The sequence below is a fragment of the Canis lupus genome, chromosome 37, assembly GCF_003254725.2.
Source record: "Canis lupus dingo isolate Sandy chromosome 37, ASM325472v2, whole genome shotgun sequence".
NCBI lineage: Eukaryota > Metazoa > Chordata > Mammalia > Carnivora > Canidae > Canis > Canis lupus.
In genome coordinates this window covers 17,674,448-17,687,061 of record NC_064279.1, presented here as the reverse complement: position 1 = coordinate 17,687,061, position 12,614 = coordinate 17,674,448, and the positions used below count along the sequence as shown (strand labels likewise).

Below are 12,614 nucleotides of genomic sequence, written 5' to 3'. Positions count from 1 at the left end.
ACTATAACTCAAAGGAAAGCTTATTTCTCTTGAACAGGAGAGATTAAGTTCAAAGATTAGATTCAAAGTGTTTTCCCTAAAAAGTCAACTAATTGTATTCACGTTGTTTTAAAATTTTTGATACACTACAGAACTGCTTCCAATAAGCATCTTTTATAAATTTCATAAGGAAACACCTACAGCCTTAGTTCAAAGTAATGACAGGGAAGAATATGGACAAAATATTATGAGGAGGTAGAAAAACAAAACAGATTTCTTACTTCTCCAACCACTTAGACGCAGGCTCTTCTCCATCCGGAATCAACTATTAACAATGAGAACCTGTTTTCGTTCTTCGGTTCTCCTCCTACTGCAACCCACGCACCCACCCAAACTTCTCCACAGACCCTTCCCCTTGATTTTGGTGCTTTGTCTATCATTTCTGACTTCATAGTTCTTTAACTGCTTTTGAGGCCTGGAATCAACTCCTAGGACTGATAATCCCTTGAAAATAACCGAAGTTGCTTCTCAGAAAACTATGAATTTTAACTTTCGTGTGCTTACAGCACTTAAAGATATTACTTTCTACAGCTGACTGATGGAAGTGCTTGAGGGCCTATCAGTATTTGCAGTATGTATGCGTATATATACATGCACACAAACAAAGAGTTATATTTTATCATGCCCTAATTAAAAATATATAAATATATATGGACTCGAAAGGTAGGTATACATTAGGATATTTATGTAACTGATGCATAACAGCTTGTCTTTGAGATGCTGGGACATCTCCTCTGTCTAAATGCAGTCCCTTGCTCTCTGCGTTATAGCTGTAATACAACAGCTACTCATCTGAACGTCCCCTCTTACAAAAGAAATAAATTCTTCTAATTTTATTTGTAAATTTCTTAAAGCCAGGGACCATGTCTGCTATATTTTTGATATTACATAGCCTGCAGTATGATTATTTCTAATAGGTGACATATAAATGAATAATAAATAAATAGGAATAAATGCTCTCCTAAAAGCTAATTTGTACTGAGAATAATACTATTAAAGAATACTAGTAATAGTAATAGAGAAGTCTAACATTCAAATGTGAGATTAAAATGGTGTAGAGGGGAAAATTGGTGAAATGATCAAAATACTCTCCATATCAGAGGTATAGAACGAGTAGATCAAGACAATGACAATAATAAAGATATAGAGAGAATTAAGGTAGCAAAAACAACTGATATACCAAAAGAATCAGATATGAATCAGAGAGCTTAATAGCATCTTTAATTCATGGATCAGAGACAAAAGAGCTTATGACTTTTTCAGAATATTATCTTCAGGTTCATGCATCTAGTAATGACTTACCTAATGACTACTGTTAGCATTAAGGAGAATAGTATTGACCTGGGGGTATTGTTGTCACCTACTATAACTGTTATTTCAGATTCTTTATCTTAATCTGTCACAAGGAAATGAAGAATTGAAGACTTCATTCATCAGAATAATCTAATTCAATACTAAAATCCCCAAGTTGGTTTCAGATAGTCTGTCTCCCGTGGATATTGATGAATAATTTAGGGATGCACACACTGCTATGTATGCATCTAAACAAACATAATAACTATTTAATTTTCAAGTCCAACAGTGGAACTATAGTTCTCAAAGTAGTCCAGTCTGTTATCCAGTTGCTAGTAAAATTCAACACAAAATATGTGTGTCCTAAGAAAACATGCAAGGATACACTAACAAATATTTTTTCTTCCTTCTCCCTTCTGATGTTTAGAAAATTTGCAAATTGATTTAAGCCAAAAGTGGTAAAGGAATGAAATAGTTCCTTCAGGCTTAGATTCTGTGCCAAGTTTCATTTCTGGCTGCATATTTTTGTCCAAGTTCAAGATCTCTGAAAAGAAATACTTTGAAAAGAAGTACTTAAAAGAGAAAATATCCCTTTAACCTCAGCAAAGCAATATTAGTAGAGGCTGCTATGGGATGAGAAGGGCTTCTGCCTAGGGATGGGCGTGCTCCTGGTGTTTGGTTTCCACTGAGAGGATGTCTGCTCTCTCAATGAATCTGAAGTAGCTACTATGATGAGGTAATGGCTGTGCCAGTTTCACTGGGTCATGCTCTCTCAGCACATTCTTTCTCCTCCCGGAGTAGGTGCTGTAAACAAGTCATCCTGAGAGGGTGGCGGTGGAGAATTAACAAATCCTACATTCAAAATTCCTGAGACATCTATCTCTGCTTTTGGTAGTCGAGACCCAACCAGAAGCTTAAAGTGGCACCACCAGCCAGAAAGAAACAGGTTATTTGCTTGACAAGAAGAAGGGGAAAAATAAGAGAGGAGAGAAACAAAGAAAATGAAAACTAATGTAATCAAAAATTTTAAAAGAAGCTCAATTTTTAAATTACTTAGATCTCCAGGTGTATGTGTATTAGACAATTTTCTACTTACATGTAAAATTTTTTTAAACTTCTGGAAATTAAATGGTATTACAGCAAACTATGAAATACTATAAATTAACATGAAATAAGTCACGAACAGATAAGCAGCATGGACCAATGATCTTAAAGGCACAATAGCTTCATAACATGCAAATCATGAATACAGATGTAAACCTATGGTCATCAAAGAAAATTATCAGAAAATCAATGTTACAATACACACACAAATACAATATTCTTTATTGAAAGAAAAAAATGCCACCTACCTTTACTTGGAGGGAGGATGCTTTTGTGCATAAACGGGAGAGGGTTGACTGAAACACCCAGGATTTACAAATTCATAAAGATTTCTACCGAAATACACCTATTGCCCAGTTAAACGGGTGTTTAGTGTCACAGTCAGGTGAAAGGCTATAATCTTCCTCTTGGGCATTCTAAAGGGCTTTTATTTATTTAGTCTATTTTCATTGCCAAAAAAAATATAATTGCCCACAATGAAATGACAGCATGACAGAGCTATGCTTTATACTGGGCTGGTACCTGAAGCTCAAGCCCAGGACATTTTGCATAATGTGGCTCACATAAAAGGCTTTGTTCTCCATCGCCTCACTGCGGCTGCAAACCTCAATTTCAGTTTGCAGTCATTTCCTCTCCTGGATCAACCATTTTTAAATAAATTATACCTTTAACATTTGAGTTAGTTCCTTGCCAACATCCATTAATCCCTCTCCCTCACATTCAAAATTATATATCACCCCAACAATATTTTTTTGTTCTGCACTAGAGTTCAGTCACACCATAATCCTCAAACCCTCAAAAAAAAATTTACAAAGATTTGTCCTTTAAGTATCTATTCCCTTTTGCAATATTATGTATAGTGTATTATATGTGTGCATGTGTGTGTGTGATGTGTACAAGTGCACACATGTGCATGAGTATGTATGTGTATGCATTTAAACGAAAACCCTTCACATTGTGTCAGTTTTAAGTGTCCATGTCCTGGAAGCATTATGCTAAGGGCTTACAGCAGATGGCACACAGCAATTGTTATAAACGGGCTTGTTGCTAATGAAAGCTTTTTATTTTCTGACAAAAATCCTGAAGCCTTGATGCCAGGCAGTATAACATCAATTCCAGTTTTCAAAGATGCCTTTTTTTTCCTGACCCCATCTGCTTTACTACCCTCACCCCTCCCCTACACACACCCAAACACACCTCCCCACTCCTGGCTCCTTTCATACACTCCTTTAAATCTCCATCCTTAAACAAAAGACTAGGTTGGGGAAGGACGAAACTCGGCATTGCGGGCCCCCAAAAGCCTTTTAAAAAGAAAAAGAATAGACAGACTGTAGGTGCAGGCTTCCCACCCCCATCGCTTGAAACAGAAAGACTGTGTGGACGTTCAAGCTCATCCAGACATATTTTCGTGTCCCGCCCTCCAACACGACCAGACACTTGATTTTTTCATTTTCCTAAAATCATATTTATCAATTTTCTTCTTCCAGCTATTTTTGGAAGAATTACAAGGAAAATGATTTCAAATTGAAAAGGCTTCCCCAACTCACTCATTCGTCAGTGTGCAGGTCTCTGCAGCTAGAGGGACAAAAAAAAAAAAAAAACTCTACCCCCCCCCCCCCATTATCTTTGTATGACCCACTCCTCGTCTTTCTACAGCTCAGGTGATACTGGCTCTGAATGCACAGGGCTATCCTAACCCGACGTAAGTTCCCGGGGCTTCAAAGTGGTACCTAGCAAGGTCACAGGCTGTCCTAGGAACCTAGGGCCAGGAAGCAGCAGCAGCGCCCATTGCCCTGCTCTGTGCGGACACCTGGGGAGGCCGGGCCCGAGGCTGCCGCCAGGTGGGAGGCGGGACAGGCGGCCAACCTGCGCCGGCTTCCAACACACAGGGGACCAGACAGCCCTGCCCACCCTTTCCCGGCTGAGGCTCCGTCCACGCACAGAGCCAAGCGGGGGAAGGAAAGGCGTCCTGCACGGAAGCCGAGGTGGGGCGGCTCTCTTACCTGGACTGGACGGATGCACCCGCGGGGGCCGCTGCCTGCGCTCCCGGACTGGACGACTCGGTGCCCTCCGGTGAAGGTGGAGGGGAGACGGGGCAGGGGAAGGAGGAGAAGAGAAAGAAGCGGAAGGAAAGAAAGGGGAGCGAGGAGGAGGAGGAGAAGGAGGAGGAGGAGAAGGAGGAGGAGGAGGATGCTGCTGCCTCGCGGCCGCCGAGAGCCCGCGCAGCCCGAGCGCCCGGCCCAGTCTGAGCACCGCCCTGGCCGGGGCTCCCGTAGCCACCGCCCCGCCCCGGCCCCGCCCCCCGCGGCCGCCGCCCCGCCCCGGCCACGCCCCGCGGCCACGCCCCGCCCCGGCCACGCCCCGCGGCCCCGCCCCGGCCACGCCCCCGCGGTCCCCGCCCCGCCCCGGCCCCGCCTCCCCATGCGGACGCCTGCAGGCGGCTCGGCGGGGCCCCAGCGGCAGTGCCCCGCAGGGGGAGCGCGGCCCGGCCTCCTCCGCCGCCGCCGGACACCGCTCCGGGGCCGCCGGCCACGCGGGGCTCCAGAGAGTCCCCCTCCGCCGCCACCGAAGGGAGGCCAGCTCCCTCGGGCCTGAGACACCCAGCGGACCTCCTCCTCTGACACCTGGGGGGGAATTGGTGTCCCCATAAATGCCCTCCTTTCCTTCTCTTGTCACTGTGAGGCGAGGGGCCCCGCTACCCCTCCGCGCAGAAGGCTCGCTGGCCTCGCTTGCACAAACCTGACAGCGGTTGCATCCGGAAAATGGGTGGGGGGGGTGATGGGGGGGGCATGAGGAGAGAGAGCAACTCTGGTCAGTACTAAGGGAGCAATGGCTAAGAATTTAGACGTCTTTGCCACTAACCAGATGCATTCATTCATTTTTTCATTCAACAAATGTTTAATGATGCCTACCCCATCCGGCCCTGTTCTAGGCACTGTAGAAACAGTGAATAAAACAGACTCCTCTGCCTCCCTCCCCCTACCCAAAACTACTGCCTTCAGGGATTTTATTACACGCTAGATAGCTAGATGTATGCTCCAGAGTCCCCCATCTTAATCTAATTCACAGTATATGAGTGAGGATAAAAATATTAACCCTACCCCTCTGCCGTGTTTAATATGAGGATATAATTGCATCATGAATAAGAAGAGTCTGTGAAGAGTATAAAGAATAAGAATAATGAATTAGAAAACACAGAAAATGTTGACCTTGAAATGTTGCCATTAAAAATAACACCTTAGATACTTCTGAAAGTGATAGGACCAATGGGGAAAACAGATGATTCTTTACCTCAGAATCTTCATAATCAGAGAACGGCACTTTATTATAAGTGAGAGAGGTAAGATGCAACTCAGAGTTGCTTCAAGCATTTCTATCAAGTTGTAACAGGTGTTTTTAAGGTCAGCCGAGAGAGTGAGGTGTGGCTTGTACAATTTCACAGTGCTGATGAAACAGCACTTATAATTTGGTTTTGTCCCTTTATTATCCGTAGAATCATAGATCTATAGAACATTAGAGTTGATTTCCTAGAGTTGATTCCTAGTGATTTTCCAATACATCTGGTTAAATTCCCTCAATTTTCAGATGGAAAAAAGAAACCTAATGATAAGAGGCTGTGAAGATGAAAAACTATAACAGCAAACTCTGAAACCCTGGCCTCTGAAGTCACACCCCATGCTCTCTGTATTGCTTCCCTCCACCCAGCTTCACCCCATATCTCGGTGACGCTTCCAGTGAGGTTGGAAGTATCAGGGCACACCCAAGTAGCAGGGAAGTTGGAGGAGTTAGGTCTCTTCCTCAGAACAGGGCCTGCTTGAGAATAGATCTTAGGAGACTTATGAAACCATATGAGGGATGGAAGGAAGATTATGAATCCTGCCAGGGTGTTAGCAAACTGACAGGCATGACCTAGCACACTGGTGCAGATGCTCACTGAGAGTATCTCCAGTACAATTATTGTTTCTCAGTTCTGTTAATTCTGTGCTATTTGATACAAGAACCACATTCCAAAAGGACGGCACTCCCTGCTGCCTTCTTTTGCTTCAGGAAGAATTCCCCTGAGTCTGCATCAACTCTGAGCTTAAAGTAGATGATGTACCTCGAGCACAATCCTGCCCATCCTCATGTTCTGCAAGCAAAATATTATTCTAGCTTTGCAGAAGTCAAGGGTTGCAAGTCTTACAATGTTATTACTGTCTTTCAAAAATCTTTTGAATCATCTAGTGTTTGCATTTCTGTATAAATTTTCACGCCAACTTATCAATTTCTATAAAAATAATGCTGTTTTTTAGTTGAACTTATGTTCAATTTATACATCAAGTTTTGCAGAATTGCCATCTTAGCAATATTGAATCTTCTAATCCATGAACATGGTATAGGCCTCTATTTCTTTAGATATTCTTGAGGTTTTATTAAAAATACATATATATTAATAAGCTTTATTTCTCATAATGCTTTTGTAATTACAGAGAAAAATTAAACAGAAAGTATAGAGAATTCCTAATATACTTCCTTTCCTTCTGCCCAGACTTTCTTCTATTAGTAACATCCTGCATGGATATGTTACACCTGTTACAACTGTACTCTTGTCCCCATGTGGCAGCCACGAGGACATCAGGCATCCACGAGACATTTTAGTTCTTCCGTCATGAAGCATCTCCCATGAGGAGCTGGGCCAAGTTCACTGGGCTCTGCCTTTAGGGCACATTAGACATTATTATTAATAAAGAGAATAGTTTACATTAAAGCTTGCTCTTGGCCTTGTAGTTTTGCAGATTTTGCCAAATGTATACTGTCATGTATCTACCATTTACAGGATGATATAGAATAGTTCACTGCCCTAAAAATCCCCTGGGCCCTACTTATGCCTCTCTCTTCTTTCTCCTCCCTACCCAGATGTCATATAGTTGAAATCATACAATACATAGCCCTTTCACTATAGATTGGCTTCTTTCATTTAGTAGTAAGCATATGAGATCTTTTCATGCTTTGTCCTGGCTTGATAGCTCATTTCTTTTTATCACTGAATAATATTTCATTGTATGAATGTACCAGTTTACCTACTCACCTATTGAAGACATCTTGATTGCTTCTAATTTTTGACAATCATGACTAAAGCTGCTATAAACATTCAAGTTCAGGTTTTTGTGCTGACATATGTTTTCAGCTCATTTAAGTAAATATCTAGGAGCACAGTTGCTGAATTGTATAGTAGACTGTTTAGCCTTGTAAGAGGCTGCCAAACTGTCTTCCAAAGTAGTTGTACTTTTCCACCAATAATGAACAAAAATTCCCGTTGCTCCACATCCTCAACAGTATTTGGTGTTGTCAGTGCTTTAGATTTTAGACTTTCTGATAGTTCTGCCTCATTGATACATATGTTTGCAATTCTATCAGTGAACCCTGCCTCCTGGTTAGAGTAATCAAACTGTAAACTCTGAGGCTTTTTTTTTTTTTTTTTGAAGGAAAACACCAACTGGGAACTAGTAAATCTACCACCCCCAGGAAAAGCGGTAACTACTGAAACAATATAAATTGCCTGGTACTGGGGGGTATAAAGAAAAAAGGAGAAGCTATCTAAAAACAACACCAAGTGGATATTGTGGCCTGCCCATCGTGCTTCTAATAGCCTGGTATGCAGTAAAAAAGCCTCATGACTCATGGTGGATGACCATGGACTACCAAGAATTGAATAAAGTAGTACCTCCCCCTGACCCACCCAGGAAGGTAACATGCTGTACTGGACTTAGCAAGTGATTTTTTCAGTATAAATTTGGCTGCTAAGTCCAAAGATGATTTTGCCTTCATAAGTGAGGGGCAACAATGGACCTTTCAAGTATTTCCATAAGGCTACTTGCACAGCCCCACAAGACGTCATGAGATGCTATCCAAAGATCTGTCCTTGTCGTCCTTCCGCGAATCAGTAAAATGAGTCCATTACATTGATGACATAATGTTTTCATGTAAAGACTTGCCTCTGCTGCAAGACATTCTGCAGACTTTTCTGGAACATCTGTGAGGGAGAGGATGGGCAGTGAACCCACAGAATTTTAAGATCCAGGGACTGCCGTAAAATTGTGGGAAGTCCTTTGGTTGAGTAGAGACACATGTTGTCTCAGACACTATGATTATTAAGGTGCAAGCCTATCCCTGAGGACATGAGAGAAGTACAAGAGTTTGTATGGATTTGGGGATTTTGAAGGACCTGGCACAGTGTCTCCATCTCCTATGCCATCTGACAAATAAAGGATACATGTGAGACTGGGAATCAGTGTAACAAACTGCCTTCGAGAAAGCAAAAATACTAGTGAAAGAGATTGGAGTTCTGGGCTCCCATCTGAGTTAGATATGTCCATGACTCTAGAAGGTATAGGTTGGACACTGTGGCAGAGACAACAGAAGGAGAGAATACCCCTAGGATTTTGGACACAGCTGTGGAAGGTACAGAAACCTGATATACCTCCAAAAGCAATAGCTTCCAGCAGGGCATATAGCACTCTCCAGGTAGAGCCTCTCATGAAGGAACAACATGTCATGGTAAGAGCTTCCCTTCTTATCAAGGGATGGGTTAGAAATCTGTTCCATCCACCCACTTCTGCTGTAGTTCAAACTCCCACTTTAACCAAGACCTACTTATAGCAGAGGAGCACTCTACTATCAGCTCACTCTCTCTAGAAATACAGTACTATTAGGCACCATAGAGTATGTAGAGCTTCTAAATACCTCTGCCCCATTCCTATGGTGGTCTTTTTGGCCAATATAGAGGGAGTGGAGAAAATTCTCCCTGATGCACAGAAAGAGATGGGTCTGGTCGGGGCAACCCATCCACACAAACTGCAGCCCAATACTGACACCATCTGGGTGGAAATAGGAACAAACCACAGCAGCTACTGGGATGAACTCCCAGTGGTTTGGCTGGTGTTCATTCATGAACCCTGACCATTAACCCTTTACACTGACAGCTGGGCTGTTTTAAAAGGGTGGATGATTATGAATAAGACTTTCTGGGGTCAAGATATGTGGAAAGAGGGCAGCCTGGGTGGCTCAGTGGTTTAGCGCCGCCTTCAGCCCAGGGCATGATCCTGGAGACCCAGGATCAAGTCCCACATCGGGCTCCCTGCATGGAGCCTGCTTCTCCCTCTGCCTGTGTCTCTGCCTCTCTCTTTCTCTCTGTGTCTCTCATGAATAAATAAATAAAATCTTAAAAAAAAAGATATGCGGAAAGACATTTGTGTTCGCCTGCAAGAGTCTGAGGCAATCCTCACAGTCTTCTATGTCCCAGCTCATAAGGTGTGTGTTGACACCCCTTGACCATCAGGAAGCTGAAGCCCTAGCTTGGGTACAAGCCCTAGCAATGGATGCTTCAGTAGATGCAGCAGATTGAGTGCTAAAAAGAGCAACCACCATAGCACCCAGTAGGGGTGATGCATGCCAAGGATACAGGATTGAAATACAATGACTTGGTTAATACAGTAACAGCATGTTCTGTGTGTTCTAGACAACATCAAGGTAACTGCCAAAGGAATCTTGAACCATCCACTGGAGTTCCCAACCAGTAAGGGATTGGCAAATTACTGATACTGTCTCCTTTCCTCTGAGTGAGGATTCTAAGTATGCCTTGGCTTGTGTGGAAACACTTGGTCTGGCCTAACCCAAGCTTACCCTTGTTGCTGCACAAACCAGGCTGCCCACCATTAGGGTATTTGAGGAGCTAAGGATCACGTATAGATGTCATCATTGAATAGACAGTGATGGGGGGAGGTCACATTTCAAAGGTTATGATGTGTAAGATTGGGCAAAAGAACATAACATTGAATGGAGGTTCTATTTTCCTATAACATACAAGCAGCAGGCAGGGTTAGTCGAAAGGAAGAATGGAATGTTTTAAAGCAGCAGACTGAATTACTAACAGGTAAAACCACCTTGGCTAGGTGGTACTTTCTCAGGTTTTAATACATTTGAGTCATCAACTAGTAGGCCCTGTTGCTCTGTATGTCAGACTGGGAACACCTGCCAAAATGCCCAATACTGTAAACAATGTAGAAATTTTGGGAAATAGCCATTGTTCTGATTCTCATTGGGGTAATGCTGCTGAGAACACCAAGCTCCATCACACCTGGGAAAGGCATCATTGACTAGAATTTGCAATGGGACATCTCTCCTGGATGGGGAGTTACTTTGCACCACTGGTTAAGAGGGAACTACTCATTCTCCACTGGGATCCCGTTTTCCTGCTGCATATTGGACCTGTTGAAACACACCATATCTGTAATGGAAAATGTATCAGTGAAAGAGGGAAGGAGGTGGGGTCCTGGTCTGGTATATGCCATCTGGTACATTTCCTCACACTGGACAGTGCTGCTTCCCTTGACCAACAGGTCAAATTCCTAAAGCTGTAACACATTCACATCTAAGGACCAGGCCACAAGTTTAATTCTTATGGAAGGGCAAGACCCTCCCATAGAAGTTCCTACTAAATATCCATCTTTTCAACCTTAGACATCTGCTGTTCCTGTGGTGCCCAGTCATGAGATGGGTACCTGATGAAAATGCCTTTCTACAATGCCCCCCCCCAATATGCCTGGCTAAGAAATGAATCCAATTATTGGATATGTAGGCACTAGCCCTTTCTAGCTTGTCATGGTTGCCATGGTGGGTATCACTACTCCAGGGAAGGGGTTGGAAGCACTACAACCGTACATTAAGGAAGAGCAAACTAGGACTAATATTCTTAATTCACCTGATACTGACTTAGAAACCTGTGGCACACACTATCAATAACCCTGGGCATGGGGATTCCTCTTCTATCAAACTACACAGGCAGCCCGTCAAACTGCTGACTGGAAGGATCCTAAAAATGTCACTATCAAGGCTATGAGTGGCTACGCTCAGATTTAGGATGGGTTCCTGCGGCTCAACTCAGTTTATGCAGATTTGAGCACAGATGCACCCTTATTCCAGGTTGGGAACAGAAAAATGTCAAACAGAACCAAACTAATTTGACCAAGAATATGGGATGGATATTACTGGAAATGTGTAGCCATTCTGTTATATGAAGGATAGCAATAGTTTGGCACTAACTAGTCATGCCACTCAGGTGCGTACTGGGAAGCCCTGAATGAATCCCAATGGTTGTGAGATAGAAATCTTTGTGGCTTCTACCTGTGTAGTCTGTGTGGTTGGGCTGCTGTACCCCAGGTTTTCTCTGAACATATAGGGAAGAATCTGCCCCTTGGTAAGAAAACTTGCCAAACTCCCTCTTCTCAAGGGTAGATGGGCACAGTCTGTCTTCTTTCTACTGCTATGATCATTTGGCCGCTTTTTCCCTCTCCTTTGGCCTGGAGGATATTATAGCACATAGAAAAAATGTCCCTACTAAATTCAGCCAATAACCTTAAATGACAGCCTTCAAATTTTGTCTTTGCTGAACACCTAAGTGACTCTAACAAGAAAAGCTGTCCTCCAGAATAGAATGGCCTTTATTACTGCTTTGCAAGAAGACACCTGCGCCATTATCCAGACAGAAGGTTGTACATTCCTACCTGATGAGTCTACTAGTGTATCATCTTTATTAAATCACACGAGGATACAAGTGAATACTCTGAGTGATCCCCCCCCTCCACACACCCTAGGGGACTTAATAAATTAGTGGTTTGGATCATGTGGCTCTCAGTAGAAAAAAAAATTGTTACTTAAATTTCATTATCTTAATCTGTGGTTTTTTCCTGCATGTGTCTATACCATTGCTGTCATATCTGCCTCCAATGCCAGATAGAGTCAAATGAATCACCTCTGTGCTAGTGACACCCCTTGCTTACCGCTCAGGGTATGCTACACACAAATGAGATATTTAAGACTGTAGGCGATGGGCACCAGAGAGGTGCAGGGTTAGAAGAGGTCATCGAGAGGATGTGACCATGGGTAGACCTGTGAGCTGGTTTGGGCCTATCAGCAGCTTCTTACCTCCTCTCCTGTCCTTTGAATGAACATTCTGCTCACCATTCCCACAGTGGGAGCAGTTTTCAAGGATGTATCTGTGAGAGAACAAAGTGTTGCCAAGGACATCTGAACCCAGGTAAGGCCTCTTAGAAACATTTTTCCTGGCAGGCGAGCACAGAAATCTATTCATTTTGTGGCTGTCCACAACAAGCCTCGAATGTAAGTCCCCTTGCTTATTA

General features: G+C 43.2%; 1 protein-coding gene across 18 annotated transcripts in view; it reads right to left on the bottom strand.

Annotated features, from left to right (window-relative positions):
• MAP2 (microtubule associated protein 2) overlaps positions 1–12,614 on the bottom strand; it is a 293,705-nt gene that overhangs the window by 280,497 nt on the left and 594 nt on the right. The window lies entirely within an intron of this gene.